The sequence below is a fragment of the Biomphalaria glabrata genome, chromosome 18 (genome assembly GCF_947242115.1).
Source record: "Biomphalaria glabrata chromosome 18, xgBioGlab47.1, whole genome shotgun sequence".
NCBI lineage: Eukaryota > Metazoa > Mollusca > Gastropoda > Planorbidae > Biomphalaria > Biomphalaria glabrata.
In genome coordinates, this window is record NC_074728.1 from 17432321 (window position 1) to 17445640 (window position 13320).

Consider the following 13320-nt stretch of genomic DNA (forward strand, 5'->3'; position numbering starts at 1 on the left):
CGGTTTAAGAGACTAGAGGATAAAGTTGAAGATTTAAACCTTTTCTGACCAGTAGTCGGTATAATGCGAATGGATCTTTGAATAACCTTTAATACTGTATTGAATTTAATGTCAGGCTTCTCTGTAATGTGAAGAATGCCAAGAATATGTGTCTTTTGTGCGGTTTCTGAAGAAGTCTTTCTTTTTGAAATGTTCATATTGCAAAAATTTCTGTTTTACTGTAAATAAAAAATGCGAATTGGTCAAATTGTATTTGTACAATAACACAAAAAAAATAAAGAAAGAAAGAAATACTTTAAAAAAAAAAAGCTTATATTAAGTCTAATTGTATCAATTAGTCTGGTCATGTAGTTTGTGTGAAGTAAATCTAGAGATAATAAATATGTCATTCAAAATATTTTTTTTTCTTAGCTTCTGTCTGGACCAGTTGTGAAAGGGACAGGGAAGAAGGAGGTATCTTGGTGAATTTTTAAATGCATAAAACAAATCACTCATGGTTTAAGTGGACTAATTCAACTTATACAACCACATCTGTCAAGTATGATTTCTTTCCCTTGTTAAGTAATGAACTGTGCAAAATTTCAGCTTAATCCGAGATTGGGTGTGGGAGAAATAACATGTACAAACTTTTTTTACCATACAGACAGAGTGACAGATTGAGTTGATATAAGCTTTATACTGGATGTCAGAGGGAACGAAAACATTGCCAACGATGTACAAAAACACACACACACATACACCAAGGTTAGCCCGTCCCCTTAAAAAAAAATAACGTTACTTAAACCCTCCCTCCTCCCCTCCTGCCAAAAAAAAAAGAAAACGAAATCCCAACGCTTTCGGTTTGATAATGTTACGTTTCTATTCACATCAAATGCAAGTACTACTGTCTATTTGCTGGTCCCTATTTACTGAATAGATTGATTCTTCTCAACATTGAAAGTCAGCGTAGCGTGATGTATGCGCTTACCTTGGATAGGACTAAGAGGAACAGGTTTTAGTCAGGTCAAAAGATAGTGTAGAACATAAAAGCACAAAGAGTAAATACAAAAGTCGCAACAGAAAACAGAAAATCAAGAAGTGCTTAATAAACAGACTGTTATTTTGTTTCTTGGCTTCAGTTTCTCATACATACAACTTTTAAAACATTTTGTATGTGTCAGTGATTCTTGTATTAAAAAAAAAACACAAAGAAAGCCAAACACATATCAAATATAATACAATATAAAAGCGAAATGCTTTTTAGCGACCCCAAAATGGTAACACCTGTATACCTTTTGTGTCAGTCCGTCCGTTACAACGACAAAAATTAGAAAAGATATTGAAAAACTGATATCACGATTCTGTTAAGATCTTGCTAAGTTCTGATGTACTTTTTATCTTTTGTCTTCTCAAAGTAATCAGTATTATTTTCACATTAATTATTTCATCAGTTGTTTTTTTTTTCATAAAAATTCACTATTCTTAAATAAAAGGCTTCGTGAGAGTGGAGTCTTTGTTAAAGGTCAGACTTCTTCATTAATAACTCTGGCTTAATAGATTGACATCTAAGGTCAGAATTAAAAAAAAACAATATGTACGTCTCATATTTTTATTTATTCGCTAACTAAAACTTTAGTAAATACTCATTCAAAAAAAGGAAACTATTACTATATCGTACGGTCTAATTCGACAAGCCCCTAACCTCTATCTGAATGGAACCAAGATCTAGATATTATATAAGTATTCGAAAGAAAAAAATTACTGCACAACATTTATAACCACATATATTAAAAGTGTTAGAGAATTATTTTTTTTTTAAATCTTATTCACCATATCTATATCTAGATTACATCTACCTATAGTTCGTCCATCGTGGTCAACGATGACATGCTTTTGTTATCCCGGGGGGAGGCACAAAACCTCAGTGTGAACCCTATGCCCCCTGGATGACAACAAGAGTGGCCATCATCAAACCACGATGGACGAACTATAGAGGGTGACGGTGGCAAGAGGTTAGCCATTGGTTGTGAATGATGCAACAAAGGTTGTCGTCACTTGGTCTTAGTTAGGGGAGACGACTCCAGAACGTGAGAAAGAAAGGTTGTAACATTGTAGTAAGCTAGATATTGTTAAGAAATATTGCTAAAGTCTACTACATTTATTTGATATCATATGAACTTAATTTTATATATATTATAAAAAAGTTATATTTAATATTTGTCAAGAAACAAGTTCTTTTAATTGTAAGTGCCTTTAATTGTAATTAAATAGATTTAGTTAATAGTAACCTATGTACAAGGCTAACATTATATACAAAACAACTCCACTAGATGCTATTCCTTTCCTTTGTTAACAACACGCGTGACTTCCCGTCCCCTGACTCTCAGGTCTACAACATTTGACCGTATGTTACGGTTGACCACACATAGTAACCGTGTGACTACAATATTGCTCACAAGAAAGTTATTTAAGTTGTTGGAAGTTACATTAGTTAGGCCACCGGTAACAACACCTAGGCGATGGAACCGGTTCAGAGGTCAGAGGTCAGGGGCCGTGTCATGGCTCATCTATGTTTCGCCATATTTTCTTAACCTTCTTTTTTCAGTTTAACTAATAGTACCTTAGTGCAACTGTTACATGCCATGTTTATTTAACATGCCAGTTACCTTTTACAATAAGGGGAGTACTCGAGTCTCAAAGTACAACATCCAAGTTCTTACAGGGACTCGAACTCGATATTCCTCAGTTAGGAAGTCAAGTACTTACCACTCAGCCACCAGCAAACAAAATATAATAAAAGTAATAATAAATAGACATATATCGAGATAGATAGTAAAATAATACATATACATAATACATTTCTCAGGCATCTAGTATGATTTGACCTGTTCTGTTTTTCTAATAATAAATTAAAGCAAATTAATGAACAAGGAACTCTGTGAATACTGCGTTCGTTTTCATCTCCCCTGACATCTGACTCAATCCTACACAAACAAAATGTAATTTTTTTCTAATAATATTGTCCAGTTGAGTAATGCGATAGGCCTTTTATGGTATATATATATATATATCATCACAACAGTAAGCTATTTTTAAACTTTGTTGATTTTTAGCATTGGTCACATCTTTCCATTCAAAGTTGACCAACATAGGCATTAAAGTAATGCTCAACACTCGAGGTATTGAAATCTTGAAGAGATGTGACCCAGACTCGAGTCTTTGATGTGATTCTCTGTTCTCAAATGTAAGTAAGGGTTTCATTACTGTGAGGAACTGAACGTCCGCTGAAGTGAATGACTCATATAGAACAACAGATTCTCAGTCTGAGCGTCATGGTTTGTTTCAATAGTATCTGATAACTTGATTGGCAAGGCCGCCATTTTACTGCAGGTGCCATCATTGTGCAAATAAAAAACATTTCTTACGCTACATTCAAAGATCTTGCATGTCTCTACACGTATTGCACTGTATTAGTTAGATTACAGAACGTCTTAGTAAAATAGTTGGTTTCTAGGACTATATTAGTTGTGTCTTTTGCAAAGGATAAGAAGGCTAGATTATTTATAGCAAGGTATGAATTTTAAAAATGTATGATCATTTCCGTTTTAAAAAATGTCTGGATTTTGAGCGAAAATATTCGTCCAATTTATTTGGCACATAGACTGCGAAGAGGCGGGCTTTTTGAAAGCGTTATCTATTTTTCTAGAGCACGGCTTAAGTCTTCTTCTACACATTGACCCATTGAACCACGGGTGGAATAGAAATTGCGAAATATTAATAATAAAATTTTTCTTCAATGTTTTATTATAAAGTCCCAATGAGGCCAGAGGTCAGCTGTGATAGTTGTGTTGTTCATATTACATTTGTAGATGTCTAAGTTAGCGTATACTAAAGTCGTTACTGGGGGTGTTGATCATAAAATCAAGCAGATATAGCTGTTCAGGACTCACTAAGCTTTTAGACTGATTGGTGTTTCCAGGACAGCTATTTATAGCCATGACACAACATGTTTCCAGACATTCTCACCTTTTTTAAAACAAAAAAAAAATATATTAAAAAAAACTTATATAAACAAAGAGCTTCACTAGAGAGTCCATATTCATCTTTAATGATAAAGTTATTTCCATCATAAATTTCAAAGTAATTTATTATTAGTAATTAATTGAGAAATTATTTAATGATCGATTCATTGATTAAAGTCTTCTCTCTGCTAATAAATAATCATGCCTGGTTTCAACTTGATTCGAGAAAAGGTGTGGGAGAGATAACGTGTACAAACCTTTTACCAGACCGACAGGGTGAGTGGAAATAAGTTAAGTAAAACAACAAATTTTACATGTGCGTCCCTCTAAGCTCACCGGGCTGCCAAAGAGGCAGTTGGGGCAAGCCTTAAGCGGCATCTACGTTTTTGGGTGACTGGGGGTGATCATCAAGTATACAAACTGACAAGCCATTTGATGTTTGCCTGTGGTCAAGTACATCGACTTTGAAAGATGTTGTCGTTAAAACCTTGTGTTAGAAACTCACGCCTGGTCGTGCGGTTTGCACGCTGGACTGTCGTTCAGATTTATCGATGGTCCCGGGTTCAAACCCTGCCCGCTCCCATGGACTAGGAAGTAATTATCTTCAACTCTGAAGGAACATCCGAAACAAGTCAAACAAACAAACAAACACAATCTGATCTACATGCTTAGTCTTTTTTTTTGTCTATACGCAATCAACATTTATCTGACCCAGTTTAGTTATCCATAATTGTAACCGTCTTAAATTAAAAACAGATTTAGTCTCATTGTACTGTACAGTTTGGTCAATCTGTGTCAATGGAGTTAACTTGAAATGAGATCTAATAGGTCAAAAGGTTTGGCCACCTGTGCATATTACTATTATATAAATGTTAGATCTTGTTCTTTTACGCAGTAGCACAGATGACTTTAATAAAAAGGTACGCCTTTCAGATCTTTCGATTAATTCTTCGGATGATGTGTGGACGATTTTAAAATCACTGTATATTTGTCTTTTTATCGTGTTTGAATGGAAGGATATTTACTCCCAGGCCTAAATTTATAATAAATTTATTATCAAGCTCGAGATAATAATTTGAAAAAGGCTGCTAAAACAGTATTCCTTAAATAGAAACAAATTATCAAATTAGGTTTTTTATATAATTTTATACAAATCATGATAAAAGGTAGATTACTTATAAATTCCCAAGTACTAGATTTAAAAAAAATAAGTTGGCTCCCTTGAATAAATCTTTCCATATAAAAATAAATACAAATTACAAATAAAATAAATATTCAGAACATTTTGCCCTGTGGTATTATTTTATTATTATTCATTCTCATTTTTCATGTTGGAGAGTTCACATCAGTAAGCCTATAACTGTCTTAAATTATTTTGTGTTTTCTAGATCAGGATTTTATGTTTTAAAAAGTATGTCTTTTCACTATAGGTGTGTTTTGGGACCGTTTGATTGTGAAAAGAGCTGAGCCGAAGGCTCTTCGAACTCTAGGCGTGTAAGCCTGCTTGAACAACCGTTCTGTCTGGAAGAGATCCAAGTAAAGCATTGCTATTTCCGATATATCTGGCACTCCGGGCGCTAGGACTAGAATGCATGGCCGAAGGCCGAGTACACCGGGAACTTCCGCCATTTTCCTATGTTGTACCAAGCTAACCATGCAGGACTCGCCATTAGTGTAACGGTCCCTTGAGGAGCGGTGCATGGATTATTGACAGGGACCTGGAAGCTCTCTTTCAACCCCGCACCGTGCAATGGGAGAGCTCTAGCATTTCCTTGGACACTCCCACAGGAGTTTTGTTTTGCTATTTATTTAGCCCAGTGATGCCCAACGTTAAACGGCCTGCGGGCCATTTTAATTTCCGACAATTGTGTTGCGGGCCACATTAACGAAAAGATACACAAACATGAAATAGAGAATAGTTGCGATAGACCTTGCAGTTTATAGGGCAGATGATGTTAAGGTCATCTATTTGTTTCTTTGACCTATGGTCAACGACCAATCTCCTTTACTTTCCCCAACTAATGTACGGCACCCATTGGGTGGACTCAGAGGCGCCCAAAGATCCCGAAAATAAAATCACATTCTTCGCCAGGATTCTTACTGGGACCTCGGTTCGGAAGCCAAGCGCATTACCGCTCAGCCACAGCGCCTCGAAATAAAGATTAACCCATTTTAAATTGTTTTATTACAATTCCCGTGGCTCCATTAGGCTTACGTACACCCATAAGCTAATTACGTAACAAGGATTTCAGGTGTCTTATAACTGAAACAGTTTTCTACTAAATTAAGTGCTTGTAAACATTGTGGTCCTACGCAGCAATTGTTTTCGGAAATGTGCAAGGTTTCTGTAGACAACACGGCGTAGAAATCTACTATCTGTATGGCTCAAAATTTTTTCAAGCAGGGAAGTCCGGCTTAGTAAGTTCAAGTTGGTGTCACTCTTCAGCGGCAATAGTAATTATTTCACAAACTGCGGAAAAGGAAAGGTGGGTGGTCGCTATGCTTACCACATGACACCCTTGTTAACCGCGGGCCACAGAAACAGATGACCTTACATAATCTGCCCCATAGATCACTAGGTCTGAAAGGGGAAATTGACTTTATGAATATATAAAAAAAAAAACAACTTGTAATTGAAAAGCACTCCTGTTTGATAAAAATTCATTTTGAAAGATTTAAACCTTAAATGAGAAAAAATAATTTAATTATAATTATTAATTTTTTAGTGCCCGATGTTATTACTTTCAACGATCAAAACAAGACTATGGCTTGAATATTCCTGGTCCATTGGTGAATTCGATCGGGGTGGCCTCTGAGTTTGTTTGATAACACAAACTCTCTTTGTAATCTTGTTATAAATTACTTTTTAAAGGTAAAATAAATATCTACTTTTAAAAATGTTCACAATGAGTACCTAAAGTTGTGATTTTAAATCTGAATATGACTCTCATTTGATTGCTGATGATTTTATCAGATCTTTAGAACTTGTATTTATCATTCCAGTCAATTGCTCAGTTTCCTTGTCTGAAATGTTTGCCGATATTTTGACCTTGATGATATTTGCAAGGCTTGATTTTAAACAAACAATATCATACGGAACTAGGACTCTGTCCTTGACCTGACCGCATCAAGTGTGCTGTTGACATTAGAGCTATTTTGCATCCTGCATTCTGTACTAGAAACATTGACATAGACTTTATAAATATGTATACGCCTTTTCCCAGTTGACTGGTTGAAATATACTTCCTTGTATACATCTGGCTGGATCAAAGCGCTGTTCGCGATTGAAATGTGCTTCTGTAACAACACTATATAAATCTAGATCTATGCCATCATGTTATTTATACTATTCGGAGGATTGGTCGCGTATTCCCTTTCATCAGAAGAGTTATAGAGGCATCAGCTGTCGCGCATTACTCAGCACTCCACAACCGTGAACAACAATTAAATACAAATTGATCATTTAAGTGGAAGATGTTTCTATGCTATTGGTAAAAGTCGTTGACGCTATTATCTTCACTGCCTTTATTTACTATCTCCCATTAATCTTCTACTAATCACGCTTCACATGGTGAGAGCTCCGAAAGCGTATTCACAAGTTCAAATGTTGAATGTCGACTCTTAAAAATACTTCGGAAACAATACACAATCACTCATTTTCTTAAAAGACCTATACTATATCAACAACAACAAACAAACAAACAAAAAACAACAACAACAAACAAACAAACAAAACTTTCTTAGCTTATAGTCCACATTAGGAAAACTCGAGGTCGACCGTTTGTTACATTAATTTCAAAACTATTTTTTTTTGGCTATAAATGTTTTTATAAAAGTTTTGAAATGAACTCGAGGAACAAACCAAATGTGACAGATTACAGCACCACACTTCAATTGTTTGTGTACAAACAAAATGTGACAGATTACAGCACCACACTTCAATGGTTTGTGTAAAAACATGAACAAGTATTGATGAATCTATTGGCCTAATTAAACATTACTATCTTGTGCTAGGCTCTATTACACTTTTCACCAAAGTTAAAACCACCTTCACTATTTAAGTGTGAACATTTTATAAAATACGTAAAAAACAATAAACAAATAAACAAACAAACAAACAAACAAACAAAAACCATAAACAACAAAACCTACAAATTTTTTTCTTCCGTAATAATACAACTAAATAATTATATATATTTTTAAAAAATTTATGCATAAACACACACACATGCACACACACACACATGCACACACATGCACACGCATGCACACACACACACACACACACACACACACATACATACATACATACATACATACATACATACATACATACATACATACATATATATATATATATATATATATATATATATATATATATATATATATATATATATATATATATATATATATATATATATATATATATATATATAATTATTTTGGCTTTATATAGCGCTACTTTCATGCTTATAGCATGCTCAGAGCGCTATGGTCCAATCTCAGTTGTGGACCAGTGGGTGAGGGGGTATCTAGCTAATCTAGGGTATCCGTGATGCCTTTAGGCGCTCAGTATATATATAACAACGGTTTCCATTTAATAGCACTAAAACTACAATGTTTGCAATTCCTTAATGCGAAATTTACGATAGAATAGAAATGTATGAGAAGATTTAAAAAAAGCAATTTAAATTTTTTTTTACAAAGATTATATCAACTAACTCTGTTTGTCTGTCTGGGAGGGGGGGGGGAAGGGTCTTTGGGAGCCAGGACCGGACTTAGGCCACTGCAACATTTGCGGTCTTAGTGGGCCCAGCATTCTCATAGGCCCCGCTCTAATTATACATGTAAATTATAAAATTTAATCATTAATACTAATATATAATAAGATTTCCTCAGCCTCCTGATTTTCCAGGGTCTCCTGGAAATCTCCTGTAATTGCAGAATATATTTTTAAAAGTCCGGGAAATCTGAAATAATTAAAAATCTCTTGAAAAATTGACAAAATTGTCATTTTGGGGTGCCAATCCTACGCACGATTAAAAAAAAACGGCATCGTCAACTTTCTTTTAAAAAATTATTGCAAAGCCGAATGTTTTTTTCTAATACAAAATCTTAATTTTGACGCTATGCTTATCCCTACCTAGACTGGGCCCCGCGCAATCCGTTTCACATAAGGCATAGCAATTGTTAAGGCCTTCCCTTGTGGGAGCAAATTTATTTGCTGCCTTTAGACGCTCAGCAAATATATCTGTTTGAGTCGGGATTGAAACTCGAGCGCCCTTGTCACTCAGTTTAGAATTTACTGCTCCGGACATTTTTTTCTACAAAAATGGATTTGATGAAACCTTTTTTAGAATAGTAAGGAAATGTTTTTAAGTCTATTAAGGAAAGATGTGTTACTTCATTGAATAGGAGAGTACATGTTTTACCTTCTAACGGTATGAACTATAGATTATACACGACATTATATGTCGTAGTAAGACCATAATGAATTTACTAACATCAATATTAAACGTATGAGCGTATTCAAGAGTTGCCCTGTGAAGACACTAACAAGCCAAAGGTTGTAAGCAAATGATGCAATGGAAAACTACTCGACGTAAGATGCGGGATTTATAGACCATTGGGAGCACTTTATGGATTCTCTATTCAAATCAGCATGTACAGTGACATTTAGAACTAGCGAATCATTTAATTAAACAACTTTTTGGATTGGCAGTTGTCACGGTGGGCTTTACAAGTCTAGCCTTGGCAGTTGTCACGGTGGGCTTTACAAGTCTAGCCTTGGCAGTTGTCACGGTGGGCTTTACAAGTCAAGCCTTGGCAGTTGTCACGGTGGGCTTTACAAGTCAAGCCTTGGCAGTTGTCACGGTGGGCTTTACAAGTCTAGCCTTGGCAGTTGTCACGGTGAGCTTTACAAGTCTACCCTTGGCAGTTGTCACGGTGGGCTTTACAAGTCTACCCTTGGCAGTTGTCACGGTGGGCTTTACAAGTCTAGCCTTGGCAGTTGTCACGGTGGGCTTTACAAGTCTAGCCTTGGCAGTTGTCACGGTGAGCTTTACAAGTCTAGCCTTGGCAGTTGTCACGGTGGGCTTTACAAGTCTAGCCTTGGCTGTTGTCACGGTGGGCTTTACAAGTCTAGCCTTGGCAGTTGTCACGGTGAGCTTTACAAGTCTAGCCTTGGCAGTTGTCACGGTGGGCTTTACAAGTCTAGCCTTGGCAGTTGTCACGGTGGGCTTTACAAGTCTACCCTTGGCAGTTGTCACGGTGGGCTTTACAAGTCTAGCCTAGGGGATAATATAAATAACCGGGTTCTCAACCTTGGCAGACCAATGTCCTAAGTGGGAAGCGTGGTCGAAAGGCTAAGTACGTTTGAACTTGGTTTGGCTTGGCTATCTATGAAGGGGGGCTCGAGATGCGACACCTGAAATGAACTCCTATTGAAAAATCGGAGCAGGAAGGACTAGTCCTCCCGTAGTGCTCTGGCAAGAAACTTAGACGTTCGGCGTAGTGCCTCGTAGCTACCATACAAGTCGAATGACTGCACAGGCAAGTCCCCCCTTAGCTCGCGGAGCTGGGGACACTCGTACAAGACGTGCGACACTGTTTCGACGCTCTCTCCACAGTGACGGCATCGGGAGTCAAAGTTCGTGCGAAACCGGGCAAAGTATGCTCCAATAGGACAGTGTTCCGTTCTGCACTGCGCAATAATTGACTGCTCTGACCTCCTCAGTCGCCACCATGGATCGTCGCGATCTGGGTGACGCATGTGCTGCCAGACACCATATGCTCTGTCAAATTCCTCCCAGGACTTTAACCACTTCTAATGAATGAGTGCTCGGATTTGTGCCGTTGCTTGTAAGTGCGTGATTGGTGCCTCGAGGTGTGTGGCTGCCAAAGCACCCTCCCTTGTGAGGGCGTCTGTCGTTTCATTGCCCCTCACGTCGCAATGTGAAGGCGCCCACTGCATTAAAACGACAGCTCCAATAGCTCGGCGGATGTTATCTGCGGCGCCGATTGCCTCTTCTATTACGGGCGACCCTCCCCCGCCGCCACCCATAGCTTGGAGACTGGAGCGAGACACCAGACTCGAGCAGAGTTGTGTTGTCTGAGCGCCTAAAGGCAGCACGGAAAACCTTCTCCCAGATTACCCCCCCCCCCCCCCCAACACTGGTCCAAGAGATTGGACCGTAGCGCTCTGAGCGTGTTATAAACATTATATAAGAGATATTGTTATTATTATTATTAAGTACATATCGACAACCAACACTGAATACACGTTCACCAACTCTAAATGACTTATATTTCTCACGGCTATTGCCAAATTTCCATTCACGGTGCCCCCGCTGCGGGGAAGAAGAGGAAACATTCTGTTTGACTGCCCCAGACTTGCTGATCTCCGTCTCGACAGGTCTGGGAAACCAAAATTTCTCGACCTGTATGTTGACATGTGTGCACTACGCAAGACAGCAGGGTTTCTGTCCAGGGCTTTTGCAAGAGAGGATTTGAGCCTCTCAAGAGCTCACTCAAATGGAGTTTGATGATGATGGTGATGATGATGATGGTGATGATGATGATGATGATGATGATGATGGTGATGATGATGATGATGAAATGACTCATCAACGTTTACGATAAAACATTTAATGAGAAAATGCAAATGATTAAGGAAGTTTAACTTACAAAACAGTTAAGATAAGAACAACAAGAGATAAGACAATCAAATGGAAATTCTGTTTGACCAGCTCAACGTAAGAATAACAATATAGATGGAAATATGAGCAACATTCACACACGAAACAAATACACTCTCACAACCAGCGCTCAGACTTCTATGAACAGGTACTTCTCGATGACAACAGATGACCTTACAACGCTCTGACCGAAAGTGGGATCAAGGAGTTTTTAAATTTTTGTGTTGTAGTCCTAATGGAAAGGAGACGACCACTTCGTTCAGATCTGATGTTTAATGGATGCAGGTTGTCTTTATATTAGTAATTAAACTAAATAACTCGCATGCGCGCATACACATACTTAACTTCGGCCACACGCACGATCCAATAACTTCAACTAACACATCAAGGCTAGACCTGCCCAAGAACTGGGTCAGTCACGGCCCCAAGGGCGAGCTCAAACCAAAACAATACATCGCAGCCCCAAACCTAACACCCTGAAACGAAGAATAAAGTTAGATTTAGTGTTGCTGCTAAATCACAGATTATAAAACTGATTGATACATTAAAGTACCGTTAAAACGGGTAAACAGTTCAAACTGTCGCACAGAAAGAGACCTCAGCCAGAACGTCTTCTACGCTAAAGAAAAATACTAGAACTAAGCGTGAGGCAAAACGCATACACTATTCTTGACAAAAACAAAACAACAAAAAACGCCAAATGCAAATGTATTCCTAGACCTAAAACCACGGGGATCAGACAAGAAAGTAAACTTCACGCGTACGCGACAGCGTTCATTTCCCGAGCGTTGAATTTCATTTTACAAAAATATGACAAAAATATGTTCGAGTAAATATCTTTCATAGGCATTTTTTTGTTCAACCAAGCGAGGCTCTGTCACTTTGTACAATTTCAATACAGGAAAAGGGTCGTATGTTTGTAGCGATTAGATTGTTGGCTATTGTTGTAATCTAGTAATACTATTCTCTATGATGGCCAATGTATATCTTTACATTAAGCAAATGCTATTTTATGTATCTCTTCATTTTTAAATTCTAGGATAGCGTTTATTAGTATAAATTGTTTTTGTAAGTTATTTGTTTCTTTTACATTCACCTTCATCTTCACCTCTCTGTAAACACAAAACTTTTAACTTTATTTATAACTTATTTGAGTCTCATTTCATTGTGAATTGAAAAGCTTCACACAAAGTATTCGCATGTTACCTTTATAACTGCGCCCATTACAACAAATGTTTAACTACGAGAAGCAAGAGAACGTCAGGGTATTGAAATGTTTAACTACGAGAAGCAAGAGAACGTCAGGGTATTGAAATGTTTAACTACGAGAAGCAAGAGAAAGTCTGGGTATTGAAATGTTTAACTCCGAGAAGCAATATAAAGTCAGGGTATTGAAATGTTTAACTACGAGAAGCAAGAGAAAGTCAGGGTATTGAAATGCTTAACTCCGAGAAGCAAGAGAAAGTCAGGGTATTGAAATGTTTAACTCCGAGAAGCAAGAGAAAGTCAGGGTATTGAAATGTTTAACTCCGAGAAGCAAGAGAAAGTCAGGGTATTGAAATGCTTAACTCCGAGAAGCAAGAGAAAGTCAAGGTATTGAAATGTTTAACTACGAAAAG